Genomic DNA, 16,756 nt, shown 5'->3' on the forward strand with positions numbered 1-16,756 from the left:
CTCGTATTCGAAATGAAAAGTAGAGTGTTTAACTCGGGTGAAAGGCGTCATTTCAGCCTCGGACTATTGGCGCTCTCACTGTGTTCGAGCACCAAAATACCTCGGCAGAAATGAGTGCCTTTCATCCCTTGGTTAACAATCTACTATTTCCCGCTAAGCCTGCGTGCAATTCCACATTTACTGAGCGAAAATAAATAAAATAAATGAAACCTATTATTGCCAAAGTTACTAAAAGACTTTAAAGTGCTAATAGAAACTGCTGCTGGCCTGCATTTTCGGACGTTGTGACCGATTTTAGTTTTTCTCAAACTAAGTTTGTTTATCATTTAATGACTGTTCGCTTAATAATGTCATGAAGTAGAATAGAAAGACACAGACTCCCATATTTTTATGTTGCGCTCATCTTGTAAAATATTTGTGTAAACACGTTAATAAATCTGCTTCACAAGAAAAAATATCTTGAAAGACATTTTAGTCAGTCTCATTTTAATCGAAGATTTAAAAACTATTGATAATTTCATCTCGAATCTCTACATTTCACTTAATTGACGATATTATACACGTAATGTCGTGAATGCTTACCATACTCTGATAAGTCTTTGCCGTGACCGAGACAACGTTAATCTTTCTGAAAATATGCAAACCGTTGCATCATCGAAAATTGACGATGATAAAGTAAAAAGGCAATGCAAACTATGCCAAAAGCCCTTTATATATCCGATGCATGGTAAATATTTTAATAGTACATTTCGATGCTAGTGCGGAAAGTATGTCATTACTCCACGAGTACCGAGATATCAAGACTCGGGACGAGTGAAGAATGACATTTCCGCACGTGTATCGAACGACGTTTTTTAATACAGTTGCGAAAAAATAAGAAAAGCAACAACCATCAAGGCGGCTGAATGGCGTCGGATCGCACAGGATAGGAACGAATGGCGAAACCTAGTATCGGAGGCCAAGATCCACTTCGGGTCGCTGAGCCAGCGAAGTAAGTAAGTGACATCATTGACATTGACATTATGAAGAAGTGTTTTTCTAGCTTTTATTCGTCTAGAATAGATTTTGTTATTATTATTGAACCCACTTCAATGAAAGTTTTTTTTTTTTTCAAATGCATGTTCAGCATGTTCTATAAGACAGAAACAATTGTAAATATTAAAACATTGTACTATTATTACCTAAATATCGTTATTTACGAATATTTGTGTATCGTATATTTATAAAAAACAATATCGAATGTTGCCTTTGGAAACTTAAAACATTCTTGCAGTAAGAAAATACGCCTCTTCTTTGACAGGCGTTCCGTTCCATTCAGACAACTTATTAAGAACGGGTTTTCAACATTAAAAAATAAACGTGTTATAATACTTATAATGATGAACAGGTAAGTAATAAAATATGAAATATGCATATTTTTCGTACTTACATTAACAGTAGGTTTTTATGTTAATTACGACGTTTAAATGAAACTATAGGTAATATTAACACTAAAGTAATTAGTAAAGCTTTTAAAATGTACGGTTTTGTAATGCGCTCTAGTACCGAATTTCGAAATCCGAGCACATATCTCCACCTATTCAAATCACTAATTCGCTCTCAACTGGAACACAATGTATCTGTTTGGAACCCTTATTACAGTAAATATAATGAGGCCCTCGAGACCGTTCACCAAAAATTTCTAAATACTATGCACTTTCGCTGTCATCGCAGTAGATTATCTTATCCAGAGTTACTAAAGAAATATTGTATGCTGGATCTTAGTTCTAGGCGCTCATTACTTGAAGCATTAGTATTATACGGCATCTGTAACAATCAGTTTGACTGTATTGCTCTTAACAATAAACTTAGTTATAGAGTACCCAGCCGCAGTAGACAGCGAGAGGCGCGCCCGCACCAGCTGTTTGTAACCGGCCGCTGCCGCACGCACGCTGGTGAGCGCGCTCCTCTGCGCAGACTTGTCAGTACTTACAATAAAAAATTTAATCACATAGATATTTTTGGTTGTAGTTTAAGTGTTTATAAAAAACGTATTATTGATGTTTTAACACTCCCTACAAATTAAGTACTTCTTTTAGTTTCTTACACTGTATTCAAAGTACCTACCCAACATATTTATGCATAATCAACCATTCTATGTTGTTGTCGACACCGGTAGTCCTTAAGACTTGACGGTGATTAGTTTGACTCTGAATGAACATTATTCATGTTAATTAGTGGTAAGCGGTGTGGGCCACACATATTGTAGACATTGTAGTAATTAGTATAATATGTATTACTTGTAGTGGCTGTTTGTTTACCTAAATAAATTGAAAAAAAAAAACACTCATCAATAAGTAGTCAGGAATTGGAACAAGTAAAAATTAAAAAAAATTGGAAAGTAAAAAGCACTAGTTCGCGAAAACCAACTTTCCGCACGCTAAACAGCCACGAAAAGTAGCACTTTTTGAGCAACTGTATTAAAAATAGTTTTAATACAGTTGCTCAAGAAATTGAAAATCGCTGCCACGGATAGCAAAAGACGTTATTTATTTAAAAAACTAATTTCACTGCCAAATTTCTCAAAAACCCCACGAAATAATATTTTCTCTATAATCAAAAAAGCGGGTAGCTCGCCGCGCGCGCACGCGCTGGCTCCGTATTTAATTTATTTTAATATGTTTACTAACATTCAAAATTAACTTTAAAGGGAAGTGCTAAACTGTGTTAATTACTATAAGTGTTCGCAAACAAATCGGACTCATAGTTTCCTGGATAATAGCGTGCAAAGTTTTTTAATAGTGCCGTGTACTTAGCGACCGACCGCACAGTTGACCGCGTCGATCCCCCGTACCGCGATATCAGTTTGTATACCTGTGACGGCCAATTGCTTATACAAAACTATCGAACGCTCACTCGCCAACCGGTTTCGTGGTACCAGTCAATCATTATTTTACGTGATTGTTTTTGTGTTATTGACAATGAAGACCCAAAGATCTACAAGGGCTGCGAGATCATGCTCTGGGTGCCACAACACCATCTCAAAAGGCTCGGAGAACAGCAGTGTGACCTGCAAACTTCCCGACTGTGGGAAACCATTTTGTCACCTTTGCAGTAGTTCGGCCAACCTCACCCCGGAGCAACTTACAAATTGGACGTGCCCGGACTGCCGAGCCGCCGCAAAACGAGATGGCGACAACACTTCAACACCAGTACGGGCCCAAACTCAAACTCCGGCGGACAACCCTCCGGCCCTTAAAAAAGTGATACAATCACTACCGGATGATAAGATGGACCAGACAGAAATCGCAGAATTAACTGCCGAAATAAGGAACCTACGAAACGATGTTTCTTCAATGAGATCTCAGATCGCGGAGGTGCTGACGTCACTGCAACGATGCAATCAGCGGTTGGACACTGTTACGAGTCAAATAAGTGATTGTGAACAAAGAATTACATCCTTAGAACAATTTCAAACGGAAAATGCAAATTTAAAAGCAAGTGTCTCAGAGCTGCAGGACCGTTTAACCGCACAGTCGCAGGCGGCTTTGGCGACCGAGGCGACATTTGAACAATTAAGATGCGATTTGAATGACAAGGAGCAAAGTCTGTTAGTAAATGATATCGAGATAATGAATATACCGGAAACTAATAATGAAAACGTCTACCATATAGTAAGCGTTCTTGCCACAACTTTGGGAACAAGTTGCGCAGAGACCGACATCGTGGAAGCATATCGGGCCGGCCCGCGGCGCCTCGTAGCGAGCAGCGCCAGCGGCCCCCAGGCTCAGCCGCGCCCTCTGGTGGTGCGCGTGATCCGCCGCCCCGTCGAGGATCGCCTGTTGCGCGCGGCGCGTGTACGCCGCAACATAACTACAGCTGATATGTCTCTGCCAGGGAAACCCACGTCGGTTTACATTAATGAAAGATTGACAAAAGAAAATCGTAGGCTTTTCAAAAAGGCCAAAGAAGAAGCAAAACGGTTGAGTTGGCGGTATATCTGGACGAAATATGGAAAAATATATGCTCGAAAATCCGATGGCTCTCAGCTATACACACTGCGTTCAGACAAAGATATAGAAGAAATATTTCCACGTGAAATAGTTAGGATTGATCCCTCAATGGATGACCGGCAGAGTAATCTTCAATTATGACTTATTTTTCTTGTGCATAATCAAAGCATGTTATATTCTAAGTTGCTTTTAATAGTCATTTTAGCAAATAGTTCAAAATATGAGAGAATACTTTACATAAACTACTATCTACTATTTAATTATTCATTAAATTGTTTAAGCACAGGACACAGTGATATAAATATATCTTCAAATGTAAGTAATTTTTATTTTTATAGGCGGCACGATAAATAATAAACGGAAATCGCATTTGTTATTGGGACTATTAAACGTGAGGTCGCTCAATACGGGTAAAGATGAGTTCTTATTTGCAATGACCAGTTATAAACCAGATTTATTGGCTCTTAACGAGACTTGGTTGAAACAAGGCGAAGAAAAGTGTGCACCAGTAGTACCGGGTTACGTGTTCAAGCATAAACCCCGTGCAAGTGCAAACAGAGGCGGCGGGGTGGGGTTTTATGTGCGGCGCGGTTTGCGGGTGCGCGTGCGCGACCACCCTGTATCGGCGCTCGAGCAAATGTGTCTCGAAGTTTCCTTGCCCGGCGGGATACGACTAGCTGTGGGCACAGCCTATAGGCCAGAGTCGTTGACAGTAGATAAGGCCATATATGCGCTGAGTGAGTCGGTAAGTGTCTTCGCTTATTGCAATTATGTGTTCGTATTAACTGATTTTAATGTTGATCTCTTACAGCCAGATAGGAACCATGGCCCCGAATTATTGACTTTTTTGGCACAACAGAACCTTAAACAACTGGTTCAGGAGCCGACACGTGTAACGGAACATTCTGCTACGCTTTTAGACTTAATTGTGACAGATGCTCCTCAATTATGTAAACAAACTAATGTGTATCATAATCCGTCCTTAAGCGACCATGCGATGGTTATTTCAGAATTTCGTATCAAGAAACCTAAAGACGCACCGCAAATAATAACTTGTAGATCTTTAAATAGAATGAACGAGGCTGAATTTCAAAGTGAACTGCATGCCGCACCTTGGTCACAAGTTTTGCTAGCGGGCGATGTTAATGAAATGGTAAAACGCTTTGAAAGTTTGTTGACAATATTGTTTGATAAGCATGCTCCAGCTAAACGAGTTCGTGTAAAAGAGAAACCGCATCCTTGGTTAACTGATAATGTTAGGCTAATGATAAGTATGCTTAATAAAGCACTCGTTAAAGCTAACTCAACCAAAACCGAATCACATATAAAATACTATAAAGAAATGCGTAACTATGTAAACAGCTCTATTAAACGAGAAAAAAAAGCTTATTTTAATTTTTATATTAACAATAATATCAAGACGCCTGTTAAAATGTGGCAGCACCTAAAACGTTCATCAGCATTAGGTAGCGAAAATGTAATCCTAATACCTGACCACCTAAACAATCCCGATGAAATTAATGATTACTTTTTAGATGTACCAGGTAATGGCCACCTTGATCTAAACACTTATAGCTATTTCACTAAAAACAGGTTCGGAAAGAATACTTTTGATATACTAAAATGCTCCGAGGATCAGATTTTAAAAATAATTAATAGGATAAAAACGAATGCCTGCGGCAGTAATTCCATTACTATTCAGATGATTCACATGACTGCCGTTTACGCTGCCAATAATTACGGCTATAGTAAATAAGTCAATTACTGAAAAGGTATTCCCGGAGGCATGGAAGCTTGCCAGAGTTAAGTGTCTGCCCAAATGTCTGTTTGAAATGAGACAGTCCCTTGACAAACTATAATTGAAAGATTTATGTACCCCTGTCTTTGCATATTTTAATGTACGTGTAATTGCAATACTCTTTTAGGGTAACATGTTGTAACGGAACTATTGTACTTAGAGTAAGACCTGTACACCAACATGAGAGCAATAAATATTCTATTCTATTATATTCAAAAGTACTTGTGAAGAAACCCATAAAGACTTGCGACCTTACACCATTAGATTTCTTCTTTTGGGGATACGTGAAAGATATGCTATACAAAAAGCGATACGAGAACGTGGGCGAGTTGCAAACAGAATTGCGCCATATCACATCGAGTGTTCACCATAAAATGATAAGAAAATCAACAGGCAGCGGGCTTATTAAAAGATTGGCGATTTGCGTAAGACAAGAGGGATCACATTTTGAGCAGTTAATTAATTAATTTACAAAAAATACCTACTTAAGTAATTGACTACGGCAGTTTCATGTATGTTTTTAATTTGATTAAAATGATTAATTTTACGTTGTTCCTTTCTTTTAAAATACTATGTTACTTAAGCAGAGTTATTATTTTTTAGCTATTCTTTCGATTGGCATCGTAAAAGTAGAGTGATTTTTTTTGACATTTAAGTCGGTTCGATTCCCAGACGAAGCAAGTAATTTTTAGAAAATCAATGAATGCAGAATTACTAACTTTTAAAAATAACATATAGTCTTCTTTGAGCAAAATTCACTATCTACGATATTTAAGGTACTTCCCCTTCATGTCCCATAAGTTTGGGACGCCCTGTATACTGATTACAGCAAATGTTTCGATCGTATTGACCACAGTTTATTAATATCAAAGCTAAATAACATCGGGATAAATGGCGATTTACTGCGATGGTTCATATCCTATATTGAGAATAGGACCCAGGCTGTCGTTGTGAATAATTATATGTCTGGCTGGGTTACTGTTCCTAGTGGGGTACCGCAAGGGTCACTACTAGGGCCATTGCTCTTTAATATATTTATTAATGTTGTTATTTATATCAAAATAAGCTAAAATAGGGTCACTAGCGCCATCTAGTTAATAATATGTACAACATGTGTGTCTATGCATCTTGTCTTTGAAATAAAGCTTTTTACTTGTCAACCGTCATCCATGCGTTTCATTAGTTTCTTTAGAGGTTATGGGCTATAATCCCGGTTTTTAATTAGAAAGTCTTAGTGTTTTTCGTGTTTAGTGCGTGAAAATGACTTCCAATTTTCTGACGAACGTGCCGAAGCTTAAGGGTCGCGAAAATTACGATGATTGGGCGTTCGCAGTAGAAAATTTGCTGATACTTGAAGGCGCGAACAAGTATCTGAAGGAAGAACCTCAAACAGGCGGGAGTGCAACAGCAGCAGTAGACACTGCAGATGCAAAAGCACGAGCGAAACTGATTTTGACTATTGATTCATCGTTATTTGTGCATATAAAGAGTGCAAAGACCACGAAGCAATTGTGGACAACGTTGAAGACTTTGTTCGACGATTCAGGATTTTCGCGGAGAATTTCTTTGCTTCGTCATTTAATATCCATCAGATTGGAAAACTGTGAAAATATGACGAATTATGTGACACAAATTGTTGAAACCTCGCAAAGATTAAGTGGTACAGGTTTCAAAATCGATGATGAGTGGGTAGGTTCATTGATGCTAGCTGGTTTACCAGAACGATTTATGCCTATGATTATGGCCATCGAGCACTCTGGTATCAGTATAACGGCAGATTCAATTAAAACCAAATTACTCGATATGGAAACAAGTCAAGTAAGTGAGACGGAAAGCAATTCAGCATTACTTGCAAAAAGTTACTTGAAGAAGAAGTGTGGCAACACTAGCAAGCATAGACAACAAACCTCTCAAACGTCAAACTCAAATGGAAACACGAAAAATATAATCTGTTACAGGTGCAAGAACGCAGGCCATTATCGAAGCCAATGTCCACTGTTAAGTGAAAAAACAGAAAAGAAAAAGCAGACTAACGCGTTTAGCGTTGTTTTTCTTAGTGGAGACTTCAATAAAAGTGATTTTTACGTAGATTCGGGTGCGAGTCAGCACTTTACGGCGAATGAAACTTGGCTGCAAAATAGAGAGTTTTCGCCGGATATTCCAGACGTTATCGTAGCAAATAGTACAAAAGTTCCTGTTTTGTGTTCCGGAAACATGGACATCACGACTAGTCACGGCTACGCCGTGAATGTGCAAAATGTCCTGTGCGTGCCGGACCTTACGACTAACCTATTATCGGTCAGTGAATTGACCAAAAATGGAAATACTGTACATTTTGGTCCTAAGAAATGTTGGATTCGGAACAAACTAGGAAATTTAGTGGCAGAAGCAGACCTAGTCAACGGTGTTTACAAGTTAAAACTAGAAACAACACCAAGCTGTATGCTATCTTCAACAACAGCTGATGGTCAGACGTGGCACAGCCGTCTCGGTCATATAAATGCCAGTGATTTAAACAGGATGAAGCGCGGATTAGTGGATGGAATAGATTTCCCTGGAACATTCACGGGAAGTAAATTAAACTGTGAAGTGTGCTGTGAAGGAAAACAGTCAAGGTTACCCTTCTCACCAGGCACAAGAGCCACAGAGATCCTTCAAGTTGTTCATAGTGACATATGTGGTCCTATGGAGAAAAATTCAATTGGTGGTGCAAGATATTTCATTATTTTTGTTGACGATTTTACCAGAATGACTTTCATTTATTTCCTTAAAGCCAAGAGTGAAGCACTAAGTCATTTTAAGGAGTTCAAGTCAATGGTGGAAAACAGTCAAGACAAGAAAATTAAATTTTTAAGAACGGACCAAGGCCGTGAGTACTGTAGTAAAGAATTTGAAGATTTCTTAAAGAATGAAGGTATAGTACACCAGAAAACCAACCCCTACACAGCCGAGCAGAACGGTCTTAGCGAGCGAAGCAACCGTACGATCGTGGAACGTGCAAGGTGTCTTTTGTTTGAAGCCGGCCTAGACAAGAAATTCTGGGCAGAAGCTGCCAATACTGCCGTATACATAAAGAACCGGTCAGTAGCGTCGGGGATAGAAAAAACTCCATACGAGATGTGGACAGGAAAAAAGCCAAATTTAGAAGGTTTGCGCATCTTTGGAAGCCCTGTCATGGTACACATCCCTAAAGAAAAAAGGACTAAATGGGACAAAAAGTCCAAGAAACACATACTTGTAGGATTTCCTGAAAATATAAAAGGCTACAGACTTTATGATCCTGTAAAGAATCAGATCACAACAAGTCGAGATGTAGTGATTTTAGAGAAGAAGAAGAATGAGGATACATTCACAGTTTGTATAGAAAACACAGATTCAGTGGGGGAGTTGACACAGGAATCTGTGGTTAAATTAGAGCCGATTATCCAGTCCAGTGAGTCTGAGTCAGAGTATCTTGATGTGGACGATGAAGGTGAACAGCATGAAGAGGATGGACAGCATCAGTTTTTAGAAGATACTACTCATAGAACAGATGCTCTGCCACAGTTAAAACCTGAAAATCAATTGTCTTCAGAAAATGCTTCACCGAGAAGAGCAGAGGTCACAGAAGGATTGGACACAGTCAATGAAGACAGACTGAAGCGAGAGAGGAAGATACCTGAGCGATATGGTTTTGCAAATACATGCACCAGCAGCTACGTGGGAGAAGATGAGATGACGTATGCAGACGCTATCAGTGGACCTGAGAAACAACAGTGGTTGCAGGCGATGGCAGATGAACTGCAGTCTTTCGAAGACAACGAGGTATGGGAAGTTGTCGATGCTCCAGATAACGCGAGTGTAGTGCAGTGTAAGTGGGTCTTAAAAAAGAAACGTGATTGTGACAATAGAGTGAGATATCGTGCGCGGCTTGTAGCTAAAGGTTTTACACAAAAGCTTGGTGTGGACTATCAAGAAACCTTTTCTCCCGTTATTAGGCACTCAACTTTGCGGTTACTATTTGCTTTGAGTGTACAGTTAGAAATGGATATCACTCATTTAGATGTCACAACAGCCTTTCTTAATGGTCACCTTAAAGAAAGCATTTTTATGCATTTGCCAGAAGGTTTTCCTGTCACTGACTCAAATAAAGTGTTAAAATTAAAAAAGGCTGTTTATGGCTTAAAGCAGTCATCACTTGCTTGGTATAAAAAAGTTGATGAAACTTTGTGTAACTTAGGATATACTAAGAGTAAACTTGAGCCTTGTGTATTTATAAAGAATCATAACAATAATGATAAAACTATTGTTGGTGTTTATGTTGATGATTTTTTAATATTTTCAAATCATAGTACAGAAAAAGATAATCTTGTAAAGGCACTGAGCCAAAAGTTTAAATTAAAGAATTTGGGTCAAGTGAAACAATACTTAGGCATGAGAATTAATATGAATAAGGATAAAAATGTCATTACTATAGATCAGGAGAATTATATAGAGATGTTGTTAAAAAAATTTGATATGGAAGATTGCAACCCTGTTGAGACTCCTATAGAATGTAAATTGAATGTTGAAAAAACAAATGATTGTGAAGAAAAACTGCCATATCAAAAACTTATAGGTAGCTTGATGTATTTATCAGTATTAACTCGGCCTGATATTTCTTATGCTACTAGTTACTTAAGTCAATTTAATAATAGTTATTCATATGTTCATTGGAACTATGCTAAAAGAGTGTTAAGATATTTATTGAGAACAAAAGACTATTGTTTGAAATATTCCAAAGGAAAAGCAGAACTGGTAGGTTTTGTAGATGCCGATTGGGCGAGCGATGCTATTGACAGACGGTCATATACAGGTTTGTGTTTTATGAAGTCTGGTTCTGCTATTTCTTGGGAGAGCAAAAAACAAAGGACTGTTGCTTTGAGCTCATGCGAGAGTGAGTACATGGCTTTATCAGAAGCTTGCCGTGAAGCCATTTACTTGCAAAACCTTGAAGTGGAACTGATGGGTTTTAGTAATAAAATTGTAATATACAATGACAGTCAGAGCGCATTGAAGCTGGCAAATAATCATCAATCACATAAGCGTTCTAAGCATATTGATGTTAGATATAATTTCATTAGAGAAGTGATTAGTAATGATATTGTGGAAACAAAGTATTTGCCAACCGCTAACATGCCCGCTGACCTGTTAACTAAAGGTTTACCGGAGGTGAAACATTACAGGTTTATGAAAACACTTGGTGTGGTTCAGAAATGATTTTATTAATGTTCATTGTTAGTAAATCATTTTACATATTTAGTTTCATGTTTAATAAATAACTTGTTTTTTTTTTTGCCTGTGGAATTGCTGTTATAATAAAATAAAAATAAATAGTTTCACCGGTTTACACCTGTTAAATATTAGTTTATTTGTTATTTTGATATAGTGGGGGTGTTGTTATTTATATCAAAATAAGCTAAAATAGGGTCACTAGCGCCATCTAGTTAATAATATGTACAACATGTGTGTCTATGCATCTTGTCTTTGAAATAAAGCTTTTTACTTGTCAACCGTCATCCATGCGTTTCATTAGTTTCTTTAGAATTAATGATATTAATAAATGTCTTATGCATTCAAAGCTTCTTTGTTTCGCCGATGACATGAAAGTTTTCTTAAAAATAAATTCTATTGCTGACTCAATACTACTTCAGTCTGACCTCGCACGCCTTGATGATTACTGTCAATTACACAGATTAGATTTGAATCCCTCTAAATGTTTTACGATGGCCTTCTCGCGCCAACGCAACTTAATCGACACTACCTATGCCTTAAAGGGTCAAACTTCAGAAATTATCATGTATGAGAGATTTAGGTGTCATATACGACTCTAAACTGATTTTTGATGAACACATTAATAACATTATTAGTGGCGCTTATAAAGCACTAGGTTTCATAATGCGCAATTCTGTTCATTTCACTCAGGTCAAGACGCTCAAAGTGCTTTATTGCTCATATGTTAGAAGTAAGTTAGAATATGCCTCTCAGGTCTGGAACCCTTGCTACAATATATATATTGACAGAATCGAACGCATTCAGCAAAAATTCATGAAACACCTTTGATTTAAATTAAAATATCCCTACAGTTCTTCCAACTACCTTAAAATATGTAAGCACCATCACATTGTCCCTTTGCAAAAACGCGGTGAAATAGCCGATATTACCAATCTCCTTAGTATTACTAATGGTGTAATCGACTGCCCTGAGTTGCTAAGTAAACTGTGTTTCAAAACCCCCTCTCGTTCTAAAAGGTATCATCCCCCAATAGCAATCAAAAATGCATCTTCCAAATACAGACAGAATAGCTTTTTAACGCGCGCCAAAATTAGTCAAAAGATGGATTAGGATAATTACGCAAAATATGCTGTCTATTTCATTTCATTGTCTGGAATCTAAGAGTGCACCATCAACAATAAGTAAACTTTCAGCGGCATCCCCTATTGAAGTCGGTTTTTTTTCTTAAAAATTATTATTTAAACTTTCTTTGAGGGAATTTTGCCCATCCTTAGTCTTTACTTTTTCTCTATCTTGGCAGAATAGACAGACGGTTAAAAATTTTATGGAGAACGTGGCGTGGTAGCCACCTCACCGAGCCTTAGTCGGATTGAAAGAGCGACAGCCCCAAGAGGCGCGTTACACGGTATGGACGAGAAGAAAATAATGTTAGTGGAGGTGTATATCCGAGTACTGTTAAATATGATGCTCGCACATGTCCGCGGTGAACTCGTATTAGACTTAAGGACCTTATGTCTTATGATAGAATTAGTAACTAAAGATAGGTATGATGCAATGCTTTTTCTTTTAATTGAATCGGCTATGCCCGAATAAGTTCTGTTAGCATACAGTAGGGCGCAATCTCAAAGTATAGAATCGTTTCGAGCCAAGGTTAGTGCTCTATTGTCTGTTGAGATACTTATATGTCGATTGTAGAATAATTTTTGTACACAATTCTATTTATAGTTTTTACACTATAGTGTGCCGATTATTAGGTAGTAAGTATTAAGTTTCCCATTTTCCTGTGAGAGGATATGTTATGAAACTGTGATGAGTTGGGAGTGGGCAACCGTTCCAACACAATAGACATGGGGGATAAATAACGTCACGGTGATTTATCACCGTGACTCGCCGTCAAAAGGTGTCACTGTGACTTTTCACAAACGAACAACGTTACAAAATCACATACGTTCCTACTGTTCCTAGCGCAGTCTCTGTTACTCAAATCACGACAAACGCGGAGCGTGACGCTACTGACGCTGTGACTGTGACTGTAACTCGGCTCTAATCGGGCTCAGTCGGGAGTGTTCGGGAGTGGCGAACATCGGATGACGCTTGAGGCTGAGGCGCTACCACAAATATCATGCAGTGACACGGGTACGGGTTCATCCATTAATTACGTCACACGAATTTCGAGGTTTTTCATCCATCCATCCCTTGTCACACTTGTTCACATTTGGCAAACCACACACACACACATCACACACACATCATCATCATCATCATCATCATCATCACATCTGGTGTGATGTCACATTTTTTCAATGAAATCGGCAAAACGAATTAAGTATTATTAATATTTTATCAAAATATTTTTGGCTATATTAGCTATCCGAACATGGTTGTTTCACTACATAACACCCTACCTCTACATGGCAGACCCTGCCAGACGTCGCCGCCGCACGCGCGAGTACAATAAAACTGAAGATTAAAAAAAATTAAACATTAAAAAATCTACAGGCTAGGCGAATATTAAGAAACTCAAGATGAATCCCAAGAAACTCAAGATGTGTAAATTTCACTCCCATAAGAAAATGGGCCACTGTTTCAAAAGATCAAACACTCATCGTAGGGGCCGTCGCCCTCGCCGCCACGACCACCTGCGCGACAGGGACCGCCACCGCTGCCGGCACGCTTGGGGCCTGCGGGACATCCTGCCCCGCCTTCGGCTCCCGCTGCCGGTGGTATAGTGGGACGCATGAGATAGACTAGAGCAATAAACGAGAATGTCATGCGCGGCTACAGAGGGGGGAACCCAGCTGTTCGTTCAAGGATACTGCCTCTGTTTCAGGCTCTTGAACCCACCATCACCGTATCGGAGCAGCGACTATCGGATCAGGTGCGCGTCATTCAGCTGTTAAAACGGTTGGATGACGCACCACTTGATCAGCTTCGCCAGGAGGCTCTCTCTGCTCGCGCGGACTCCACCTCGGTACGAGATCTGCCCGCCACGTTGCCGGATCCGGTGCCCGCACCCGACCTGGCACCGGGGGCGCCGCGGGTTGATTTCAATACCGACGAGGGAGATTTTCGAGTCAGAGCGTGAGTACACCTGCTAATGAGCAACTGAGGAGGACTTTGGAAGAGGCGATTACGCAGTATCGCGCCACAACCAACTCTAGGCTACGATTACCACGTCTGCCTATGAATAGACGCAATCTAGCGCTAGTGGGAGCCCTGAACGCTTTATTAGCACATTAGACATTTACGGAGTAGTAAAGATTTAGATGATACGCACTCGATCATGTACTGCGGAGCCATCGCGGCGTGCCATGTCGTGTTGCTCGAGTCAAGTTCCCGGACGCTGAACGTGCACCTAGGATCGCCAAACTCTTAGCATGCCCACTGATGACACGCACACAGAATGTCAATTTATCAAACTGTTCACAGTAGAAATACCTCCTAGAGACAAATGGACCAACGGCCAAATGTACGTTGAGGAGGGAAGCCATATTTGGTACGCAGATGGTTCCAAGAAAGGCAATGATGTAGGATGTGGGATCTATGGTGAAAGACCTAAGCTCAGAGCTAGCGTCAGCATGGGCACACAGGCCTCAATCTTCCAGGCAGAAGTCTTCGCCATCAACAAATGTGCGGAGATCAACCTGGATAAAAACCTAAGACACCAACATATCTACATCAACTCAGACAGCCAGGCTGCTCTGCTGGCACTAGATTCACTTGAGTCAAACTCAAAACTAGTCCAGAACTGTAAAAAAAACCTAAATGCACTGGCTAACTCCAACAAAGTCATACTTAGATGGGTACCAGGGCATTCCGACATTAACGGAAACGAAGAAGCGGACGAACTTGCTAGAAAGGGCGAAGACACAACCCTGGTCGGCCCAGAACCGTTCTGTGGAACCACAAAACGGGATGCATATTCTCTGCTCAGCAACTTAAAACGAGAGCGATCGATTGGTGGAAGTTCGTCAAAGGACAAAAACACTCGAAAGCTCCAATCAAAGGGTTCAACAGCAAATTTGCTAAGGAGCTTCTAGGGCTCAAAAGACACAAAACCTGCGCGGTGACTAGAATACTGACTGGACACTGCAAGTTGAACAAACACATGTTTCAAATAGTAAAGATACAAGATCCGACATGCAGGTTCTGCCAGGAGTCAGAGGAGACTGTAATGCACATTCTCTGTTCCTGTGGACCACTAATGTCAAAAAGAAGTACCTACTTAGGGCGGCACGTACTGCAACCCAATGAGGTACAGAACATTACGGCCCAAAGAATCTGGAATTTTCTGGATTCAACGGGCATTAGTAATAAGCTTTAAAGGGCCGTTACAATAGATCACTGTTTGGTCGACGTGACACTCAAAGGCCCACAACGCCCCAATAATAATAATAATAAATAGGATCGCCGGAGGTGTCCCTGCATGACAAGCGCGGATCGAGCGACGCATCAGCTCGTTTAGGAATCTCATTGCAAAGCTGATCTGCTTCAGGGGGGGGGCAACAATCGCCCCCGAGTAATGCGCTTTGTGAACCAGGCGTTCGCGGGGACGGATATCAGGCCCTGTCACAGAGTGCATCGTTTTTCTAAAGCAGAGAGTATATGCATGGGCAAACCGTATTCGCCGCGAGAGTATACAGAGAGCGTGTGGATCGATTTCAGCAGAATCATCTTTTTCAAAGTGACCAAAGGAAAGGTATACCGAATTAGGAAGGAAGCCGACCCTCGTGTGACCGACGTGCAGCTGCCGGATGCTACTGCCATGACTGATTTCTGGCGTAGCATCTGGTCGGCTCCCGTTGAACACACAGAGGGTGATTGGATAAGCGTTGTCGAACGTGAGTACGAGAATATCGAACCTATGGGAGCTATCAACATCAGCCCCGAAGACGTATCAGAGGGGACAAAATTAAAAATGTCCCTTAAATACGATATATCTTTTGTCAAAAAAGTCATTTACAGCTTTGCAACATCAGTTGCAAACCGCTTGTCAGAAAAATAAGTCAGTTGAAGTATACGGCAAAGAAATAGAGACACTATTTATCGAGTTGACTGTATCGCAGGCTGATGGCGATGTAACTAAATTATAAGGTCCTAAGACCATTAAATGAGCAAACCGCTATCATACGTTTCGCCGACGGCTTGCAAAATGGTCATCTTAGCACGATTATTGCGGCAAGAGGGAAGAGGGACGTGATTAGAAGAGCAAAGGACGAAGAAACGTCGTCCTCAACGGTACAAACGGTACGGTATTAAGTTTGAGGGAGAGCAGATACCCCAACATATTTCCCTATAGGGGCCGTCCGTTCGCGTCCCCGCGTGGTTATTCCCGTGGTAACCGCGGTAACGCATACCAACCGCATACCTCAACGTATTATAATCGTGGTCACTATACACGAGGCTCTGGCCAAGCGCAACGAAGCCATCACGCGACCCAGGTAGGTTCCAAACTTGTAGTAGAGGTACGTACTACAATAACAACAGAAATAAAAGAGGTTCAGTTAATTTCGCGGAACCAAACTCAAACCAATGGCTTCTCGTTCTCGATCGTTTAGATATTCCTATTCGACACCAGATAGTTCTACTAGCCCTAGATTTAGTTTTCCAATTTTGGGAAAATGATATGTATAGGTATGTTAGTAAGTATCTGTAAGTATCGCTAGTTTTTATACGTTACAGATCGTATGCGGCAAAATAATCCTGAAAAATA

The sequence above is a fragment of the Cydia strobilella genome, chromosome 14 (assembly GCF_947568885.1).
Source record: "Cydia strobilella chromosome 14, ilCydStro3.1, whole genome shotgun sequence".
Lineage (NCBI taxonomy): Eukaryota > Metazoa > Arthropoda > Insecta > Lepidoptera > Tortricidae > Cydia > Cydia strobilella.